This window comes from Thalassophryne amazonica, chromosome 9 (genome assembly GCF_902500255.1).
Source record: "Thalassophryne amazonica chromosome 9, fThaAma1.1, whole genome shotgun sequence".
Classification (NCBI taxonomy): Eukaryota; Metazoa; Chordata; class Actinopteri; order Batrachoidiformes; family Batrachoididae; genus Thalassophryne; species Thalassophryne amazonica.
The window spans coordinates 96415883-96426118 of record NC_047111.1 but is presented as its reverse complement, the minus strand read 5'-3'; the positions used below and the strand labels follow the sequence as shown (position 1 = coordinate 96426118).

General features: G+C 41.4%; 1 pseudogene; it reads right to left on the bottom strand.

The window, feature by feature from the left end:
- Nucleotides 1–594: 594 nt before the first annotated feature.
- On the bottom strand, nucleotides 595–9625 carry LOC117517677 (annotated as a pseudogene).
- Between the last annotated feature and the right edge of the window lie 611 nt (nucleotides 9626–10236).

Below are 10236 nucleotides of genomic sequence, written 5' to 3'. Positions count from 1 at the left end.
CATGGGTCATCACCAGAGGAACAGACAGATCATATTTGTATTTCTTGCTTGATAAATGTGGTGTTTTCATATGGTGTGGGATTTAATTTTATTTGTAATAGTTTCATGTCGTTCCTGATATGAGGCAGCTTCCCGCAGCTTTCAAAGAACAGCTCTGTAGCTCAGTGGTAAAGTCTCTGACTGGGAATCAGAGGTTTTTAAAGCTGGGATTTCGCATCCCGGGTGGTGTGTTTATTTTTCCTTTTTTTTTTTATTGTTCCACATAAGCGGAGCAATGTCGTTCCACATGTACCAGCTAGTTTTCATTTCATCCACATAAGCGGCACCATGTGGAGCATCTGGCAACATTCCTGCTCGACGGACACCAGCATGTGCATGAGCTCTCACACTGGGTTTGTGCACACCTGCCAATCAGCGCGATGTTTCATGCGCTAATTTCAAACTGTTTTGCTGTTTTCGTCCAAACGCCATCCCAACTTCGCACTTTGTGTGAAGGGGCCATTAATTTTAACTCCTGTGTAATTCTTCAATTGACGCCAACCTGGCTGCCTATTGAAAATTCAAGTGGACACCCTGCCTTTTCAAAAAGGTAATGTCTAAGGTGTATTTGTGCTAAATTTGGTGCTTGCATCACGTTTTGAAGGATTATTTCAGTTATCTGCTGCACTACAAGGGGCGGTTAAGATTTAAATGCTGCTTGCGTGTGACACATTGGGCAGACTTTTGTTGTGAGTTGGCACTGTATAAATATATTGATTTAAACATACATATGGCAAGAAGTCATGCACACAGCACAGACTATGCTTAATTATTTAAAGATGTCATTGTTTATCATGTTTTCATCTTTGTCAAATGCTTGTTCATAATTTGAGATGAATCTCTTTTTCTTGCCAAAAGTAGAGAAGCTGTTGTACACATCCAGATCACCTCTGGATGTCAGCTTCAGCGTGCTGTATCCAGATGTGGATCCGGGGATGTACACATTGTGCTGGTAGTCTGGTGTTGCAGAATGATGCTGAGCATACTTTGGAGTCCACGAGTAGTTAGGAACCGCTTCGTCTTGAAGAGGCATCTCACAGTCTGTAAAAATGTGCATAAATTGCAATTTGCATTTGAAGTATGTGCCTGCAAATACACATTTGCATAAACTTCACAGGAATATGCCCGTTTCAAAAGCAGCAGCTACTTTGCAAATACATAATGGTTCCAAGTAATCCTCATGTTGATGCATTAAAATCCTTCTCACTTTGGTGTCTGGTGTTTGCTGCTTTTCACTTTAACATTTCACATTTCAGAGAAAATCCTTGAACACAAAAGGATCTCAAACTCCTGCACAGGTCCAAGCTGTGAAAGCTCATTTCTGTCATTTGAAAACAAACAAACAAAAAATATTTCCAGCATCAGTTTGTACCTTCAGCATTTTTAAAGTAATGCATTGTAATAAATATGACCTGGTATATGTATGAAACAGGAATATCTCATTTTGAGACAAAGTAATTTTTTATGAGATATTAAATCATAATTTTGAGATAATTTGTCATTTCATTATGATAGATAGATAGATAGATAGATAGATAGATAGATAGATAGATAGATAGATAGATAGATAGATAGATAGATAGATAGATAGATAGATAGATAGATAGATAGATAGATAGATAGATAGATAGATAGATAGATAGATAGATAGATAGATAGATAGATAGATAGATAGATAGATAGATAGATAGATTACACATACTGAATTACACATTACATGAAGAATGGCCAGTGCTGGCCTTGAATTGAACCTTCCGAAACAGGACATAATTTTGAGATGTTCATAAGATTTGCGATAACAATTATGAACCAATCAGTCATAATTATGAGCTACTCAGTTATAATTATAAGACAATAATTTAAAATTATGAAATAGCTTGTCATGATTAAGTTAAAATATTTCTAATTGTGAGTTTCCATCTCAAAATTGTAATTTTCTATCTCAAAGCTTTTACATAGTATCATAACAATTAGTTAAGGAACCTTGGGGTAATTTTTTTTGATCCCATGTTGTCGTTTGACCTCCACATCAGGGATGTTATTAGGACTGCTTTTTTCATCTGTGAAATATAGTGAGGATCCACTCCATCCTGTCTATGGCTGATGCTGAGACCCTGATTCATGCTTTTGTTTCTTATAGACTAGATTATTGTAATGTTCTATTTTCAGGGTTACCACAGTCCAGCATTAGGGGTCTTCAGCTCGTTCAGAATGCTGCTGCCAGTCTTTTAACACATAGCAGAAGGTCTGAACATATCACACCCATTTTGGCATCTTTGCACTGGCTCTCTGTCTCTGTGAGAGCAGATTTTAAGGTTTTGTTATTGACTTATAAGGTTGTTCATAGACTGGCGCCATCTAATCTGGCTGATCTGGTGGAACTCCACGTGCAGGTGCAGGCTTTGGGGTTGCAGGATGCGGGACTTCTCTGTGTTCCCAGGGTGAAGAAGAAGTCAGCAGGTCAAAGAGCCTTTTCGCATCATGCACCCACCCTGTGGAACAGTCTTCCTGTGACCGTGAGGCAGTCAGAGTCCGTGGACATTTTTAAGTCAAGACTGAAAACCTATTTGTATTCTCTTTCTTATGAATAGTTTTTATTTTTTATTTTATATATTTTTATTTTTTATGTTTTATTCTTTTACTTCTGTTTTTAATCATGTATTTGAATGTTTTTATTCATTTTAATTATTTATTTAAATTTTATGTTGAATTGTTTCATGTAAGGCGCCTTGAAATGGTTTTGCTGTGATTTGGTGCATTATAAGCTAATTAAATTGAAACTGAGTTAATATTTCAAAAAAAAAAAAAAAAACTTACTGTCTCAAAATTATGAAGACACCCCACTTTAGAAGACATGTTGGACATGTTTCAACTAAAAAAATGTGAGTGAAAGGGCTGTCTTAACATTCTAAGTTAAGTGAACAATATCATTTGTTCTTCTGAGATGACTGTAATTAAGACAACATAAAGTCATGAAGGAAGAACAAATCACATTGTTCACTTAACTTGGAATTTTTCACATTTTTGAGTTGAAATAATAGGTTTGATTTTACAGTGATTGTGTGGATTAGTATTTCATAAAAACTTACCATGTTCATGGTTTCCCCACATCAGGTACTGTGGTGCACCAGAGCATGAAAACCCCACAGGATCATGATTTGCTTGATGTGGAAGTGTGCCCTCTATATTTGTTGAGCTATATCTGAAGAAGCAAAGAGAAGAAAGAGTTGTACATGTTTGCAGGTGTAAGTGTGTGTGTATTTTAAGAGGTTTAACACTATCTGTGGTCACCTCTTATATGCAGAGTTCCGCTGGTTTTTTGTCCAAGTCCAGTCCTTGTTTGAATTCTTAAACTGCACAAAGAGAAATAAGAAATTGGTGACCAGCTCATGTACAGGAGCATTTTATCTGTGTGTGTTCACATGTACAGCTGTCAGCTCTGGAAGATTCTCAACATCCGATGATGCTATTTCATCTGTTATTCATGAAAGGTAAAACTGGCTTCAGGGTCGACAGGCAGAACCTCAGGAAATATTATGGATTCATGTTTCAGCTGGGAAAAAAACCCTGTAAGGTATGATATTTTATTCACATTATAAATATTTAAAGAGCCACTCCAAACGTGTTTTATATGTGGTTATATTTCCACACATTTGAGTTTCCATTGTCACCTGTGAGTACAGTTTGTCTATACAGTAGTTCTTCACAGTCTTGTCCTGTAGGGGGCAGGTATCTTTGTAGTTGTTCAAAATCTCAGATTCCAAAAAGTGCAGATTTGCTGTGTCAAAAATTTAAATGTCCCAGCACAAATAAAAGGTGATGGGCAGGGCTTATGATGAAAGGTTAAATGTTCATCCACCCAACACCTGCTTTTTTTTCAGCAGGATGTTGCAAAAATTTAACAGACTGATTGTAATGAGGCTTGTTGGAGGGCTTGGCATGTGCTAAAGAAGAATAAAGAAGAAAAGAAAGAAGAAAAAAACAAACTTTGAAATTGATCCAGATCAAAGGGACAGTAATTGGAGCAAGAGCAATTAGAGATTTCTGAAATCCCCCAATCTGGATCACCTCCAAAATTCTGTGGAGTCTTCCATGCCCTAATAGTATCTATCGCTGGTGTAAATTTGGTGAAAATCCATGAAGTAGTTTTGAATTAATCCTTCAAAGCCTATATAAAGGGAAACCTTGATCCAAAATCCAGATCAGGATCACCTCCAAAATTCAGTGGAATCTTCCATACCCAGATATCTATTTATGGTGCAAATTTGGTGAGAATCCATGAAGTAGTTTTGAAGTAATCCTTCAAAGCCTATATAAAGTGAAATCTTGATCCAGAATCTGGATCCAGATCACCTCCAAAATTTAATGGATTCTTCCATGGCCTAATATGTATCCATGGTGAAAATTTGGTGAGAATCCGTGAAGTAGTTTTGATGTAATCCTTCAAAGTCTATATAAAGGGAAACACCTCCAAAATTTTATGGATTCTTCCATGGCTTAATATGTATTGGAGTTAAATTTCAGCAAAATCCATGCAGTAGTTTAGACATAATCCTGCTAACAGTCAGTCAGTCAGTCAGTCAGTCAGTCAGTCAGACAGACAGACAAATAAATAAATGCCAATGATTTTATTACATCATTGGCGGACATAATTAAACATCAGAGATTGGGATCAAATATCATTATCCATTATCAAAGGTCAGCAATCAGGATAAAATTCAGCAATCAAGCTCTAAATTTAACAATAAGGATCAACATGATAATAGATAAGTCATCAAAAACAAAGATCAGACCCAGAATCACAGATCAGCAATTAGAAACAAAGCTGAGCAGAGTACTGAAGCCATGATCAAAGGTCAGTGCTCAGGATGTCATGTTTGTTTAGACATACTTTGATGCAGATCCTCATAAAGATCAAGAGCTTGTGGATGCTTTTCCTGACACAACACCAGATGTATATGAAGAAGTGTGCTTGAACAAAAGACATTCTCTCCAGAAGACAGGCGCGACTACCTTGCATTGATTCAAATAAAATTCTGATTGACCTTGATGTTTTTTTTTTTTCTGTTTTAGTTTTGTTGAGGTTTTGTTTATTTGTTCACACCTCACATATGCACATATATATTGCTGCATATGTAGTGTTTCTGAAGAAAGGTATGCACATATGAGGCAGCACGATGGGCAGCACAATGGCTTAGTGGTTAGCACTGTTGCTCACAGCAAGAAGGCCATGAGTTTGATTGCCACCTGTAGCCTTTCTGTGTGGAGTTTGCATGTTCTCCCTGTGTTTGCGTGGCTTTCCTCTGGGTGTTCTGATTTCCTCCCACATTTAAAGACATGCAGGTTAGTTGAATTGGAAACTTTAAAATTGTTCAGGTCTCCCTTGTAAAAAAGATCTCGATCTCAATGGGACTATCCCGGTTAAATAAAGGTTTAAATAAATAAGCTTAATCCAGAAATGATTAATTATATCTACATGTGACAGTATGTATTTGTTTTTGTTCCTTTTTTTTTGGGGGGGGGGGGGGGGTTTCACTCACTACCATAAAAAATAGATAAACAAATACAACCCCAATTCCAATGATGTTGGGACGTTGTGTGGAATGTAAATAAAAACTGAACACAATGATGTGCAAATCCTCTCCAACCTATATCCAATTGAATACACCTCAAAGACAAGATATTTAATGTTCAAACTGATAAACTTTATTGTTTTTGTGCAAATAGAAAGGTGATGTAACACAGTGGTAAACACACCACTGTCCCAGCTTTTTTGAAACGTGTTGCAGGCATCCATTTCAAAATGAGCAAATATTTGCACAAAAACAATAAAGTTTATCAGTTTGAACATTAAATATCTTGTCTTTGTGGTGTATTCAATTGAATATAGGTTGAAGAGGACTTGCAAATCACTGTATTCTGTTTTTATTTACATTTTACACAATGTCCCAACTTCATTGGAATTGGGGTTGTAGACAAACAAATAATAAACAATACAGCAAAAGCTATAATTGCTGGTCACATAAAGTTTAATTTCCATGATGTACTCTGTACCAAAGTGTATTACACATTCCTAGTGTTGTTTTCCACATATATGTACTATTTATTTAAACTATACAACAAGACAAGTCATTTACATGATCCGTGCTGTGCCCATGTGACAGCTGTCTGATCAGGACCATGGACAGCGCACTATAGCATTTTCTCCAATTAACAATCCAGAGTTTGTTGTGACTGTTGTGAATTCAGACTTCATTCATTCATTCATCTTCTACCGCTTATTCCAATTAAGGGTCGCGGGGGGCTAAGTCTGAATTGTTCTCTGAATGATCAAAATTTTGTGGAACAAAATTCATACTGTTATCCCAATCTGCACCAAATCTGATCTGTTCTTTGGGTTGATATATGCCTGTTGGTTTGTTTAAGATCTGTGCATTGTCTCTTTTGAGATTCATGAAAATGTTGAAAAGTTCCCTCTCTTGTAATGTTAAAATAAACAGAAATAAATATCTTTAAAATGCCCTATATCCTAATGTTAAAGAAACTCACAAAATCAATATTTGCAGAGATATATTGATATTAATTTTGAAGTGATCCAAATAGAAGGGGTGGGTTCAGGATTGTTTTCTACTTAAAAAAAAAGAAAGAAAGAAAAAGAAGGGGTACCTGTTAGTGTTGGCGAAGTTATTTGCTCTAATGCCCTTCTAGTTCATCACATTTTGATGGAAAACAGCCATAAAGGTTTCTGCCTGATGTTTGATCATGCTGAATTTGATCTGTGAAGCTGTTTTGCGCATGTTTCTTGTTGCCATTACCTCGTTCGGAGTTGCGGCTCTGTTGTTGACCTGCTCCTTGTGATCCAGCGCGCTCCATCCGCAAGTCACATAATCTGAGTTGTTTGCGTTATTTTGGGGAGTTGACATCGCTGGGCTGCAGGGTTTTGAGGACATAAAGTCACTTTTGGACAGTTCGGGCGTGAGGACACATTTATAGTACACCTGAGGCTGCGCGCCGCTGCTGTTTGTCTCTGCGCACCCGGCGGCGCCTGCGGACATCCGGAGGTTTAAATTGGACTTTGTTAACACCTCGGTGGGGGTCGGTGTTGCTGAGCGGCAGCAGGCGCAGCACCCACGCAGGGTGCTGACATCTCGTTTGGACGGTCTGCCCTTCAGTGTCCTCACCGCCACCAGGACGATGATCGCCAGCAGGAAGGTGAAGGACACTGCGCCCAGAAACACTATTAAGTAGAAGGTGAAGCCGGAGCTGTGGGACAGGTCACCCAAATCAGGCTGCGAGTCTGGCAGGCTGTCAACCACTGACAGGATGATGGAAACTGTGGCCGAGAGGGGCGGCTGACCGTTGTCCTTCACCACAATGACCAGCCTGTGTCTTGCGGGCTCTTTCTCCGACAACTGACGGATGGTCCTGATCTCTCCTGTGTACAGAGCCACACTGAACAGGCTCGGGTCTGTCGCCTGGAGCATTTGGTAAAAAAGACGCGAGTTCTGCCCCGCGTCCGCGTCCACCGCTGTTATTTTGGTTACCAGGTACCCAGCTTCCACTGACCTGGGCACGACCTCGGCGGGCGCAGTGCCGTTCCGTCCGAGCGGTGACACAATAACAGGCGTGTTGTCGTTTTGGTCTAAAATAAAGATATTGACCGAAACGTTGTTGCGCAGAGGTGGAAACCCCGCATCCTGAGCTTGAACCACAACCTGAAAGTTTTTCAGTTGCTCGTGATCGAACGATCGCAGCGCGTAAATGTTGCCGTTGTCTGAGTTTATGGACACGTACGTGGACACCGGCATCCCTTGGATGTCACCTTCTAGGATGGAGTAGGAAGTGTAGGCGTTCTGACCCGAATCCTGATCCAGAGCGGACACTGCGCAAATGGAGGCCCCCGGTGCGTTATTCTCGGTGAGATAGACGGTGTAGGACGGCTGTTTGAAGCGAGGCGCGTTGTCGTTCACGTCTGACACTTGGACTACAATAGTTTTACGCGTGGACAAAGGTGGAGAGCCATGTCTCTCGCGGTGAGAGTGATGTTGTACTCGGCCACCGTCTCCCTGTCCAGCAGATCACACGTTACTAAGGTGTAGTAGTTCTTAAAAGACGAGTGGAGCTGAAAGGGCACGTGGTTAGGGATCTCACAGTCCACGTTCCCGTTTTCACCAGAGTCTCTGTCCGTGACGCTGATAACCGCGATCACCGTCTCCGCGGGCGCGTCTTCCTGCACAGGTGTGGACACTGACGTCAGAATCACCTCGGGGGCGTTGTCGTTTTGATCCAAAACGTTTACCAGCACTTTGCAGTGGACCGCCACAGGTGACGGACCTTATCTTTAGCTTGGACATAAATTTCGTGCATCCTTGCCTTTTCATAATCAACAACTCCTTTGACTTTAATTTCCCCCGTGCGCGAGTCCACGCTGAAGAGCTGGCGCACTCTGAGAGGCGCGTGGCCGCTGAAGGAGTAGGTGATGTCCGCATTGGGACCCTCATCCAAATCGACGCGTTGAGCTTGATTGACAACTGCGCCTTTGGGTGCGTTTTCAGGAAGCCTCACCCTGTAAAAGGACGATCGAACACCGGCGCGTTATCGTTGGCGTCCAGAACTATCACGTCGATTTGCGCAGTGCCAGACCTCTCCGGTGCGCCCCCCGTCCACCCGCCGTCAGCACCATCTGGTGGGCGTTTTGTCGCTCTCTGTCCAGCGGGTTTTGCAGCACTAATTCTGCGAACTTGCTGCCGTCGCTGCGCGTCTGTATGTCCAGCAGGAAATGTTCGTTTACGCTCAGCAAATAAGTGCGTAAAGAGTTGGATCCAACGTCCAAATCCTGTGCGCTCTCGAGTGGGAAGCGAGATCCGGGCGCTGCGGACTCTGATATGTCCAGATTAAACTCGGTCCATGGAAAAGTGGGAGAGTTGTCGTTCACGTCCAAGATTTCCACCTCCACTCTGTACAGCTCCAGCGGGTTTTCGATCACCACTTGCAAATGGAACGAACAGGACAAACTCTGCTCGCATAGCTCTTCTCGATCGATTCTTTCATTGACAAATAAAACCCCGTTTTCCAGATTCACTTCCACGTATTGCTTCTTGGCGCCTGAGACTATCCTGAACCTGCGCGCGGAGAGCCTGTCCAAATCCAGTCCCAGGTCTTCCGCAATGTTGCCAACAAAAGCTCCGTGCTCCAGCTCCTCTGGGATTGAGTAACGAATCTGTCCCCGCACCACATCCAAGAAAAATGTGATTAACACCAAACGGCGCAGCGCATGCCGCATTACGCACGGAGCTTTCTTCATACCTGGTGCGTCCATTTGAAAACTAAAACAACTCGACTGCGGACATCAAGGACCCCTGTGCGTCCCTCGCTTAAAGTGACCAGAAAGAGATCCGCAGTCAGTGCGGAGAAAGTAGCATTTAGTGAGACTGGACGAGCGCCTGTGCGCATCAGACAGAACACAGGACGTGGACTGCTTCTCTTCAAAGATGAGCACGCGTGCGCGCGCGCGCATGTGCTTATTTATTATTGGCGCCACTGTTCCAAAGGAAACGACATCTGCTCGCATAATCTTTTCTGCACAAGCTCCAGATGAGAATCACAGTCCTCAGGCTTTGGCTGTAGGTCAAACCTTAATTCAATGTTTTTATGAAAGTGTTTCAACATTTAATACATCAGTGAAATCACATAAAAAAATCTATCCCTGCACAGTGCAACTAGAAGGGCAGTCAAAGAGTGCACACTTAAGACAATCTTGACATTTTGCAGTAGTACTGTATTGTTGCCAGCAGCACCTCTGACTTCATCACATCATTAGTATTTGAGTTGTAACATATCTGGATCCTCACCTAAATCTTTACAATCCAGATCTCAGTCTGCACAATGCTGACTGTCAAAACTGCACAGTGGTTCAGTTGTTGTTATGTTGACAGGCTTCACCATTTCACACAAACTGTTGGAAATGTCAACCGCTGCCAGTCAAGCAAAACTTCGATGGCCTTTTCTACAGATAAGACACATCATTAAATCCATATTTCAGGGAGAAAATCTGAAATTGATCACAAATCTCCCCCCCCCCCCCCCCCCCCCCACACACACACATACAATCTCAGAGCAAACACAAAACTAATCCAAAGATCTTATTAGGATTCCTTTTGGTTGATCAGTTTCTCTTCTTTCCCCCCTTTTTTTTTT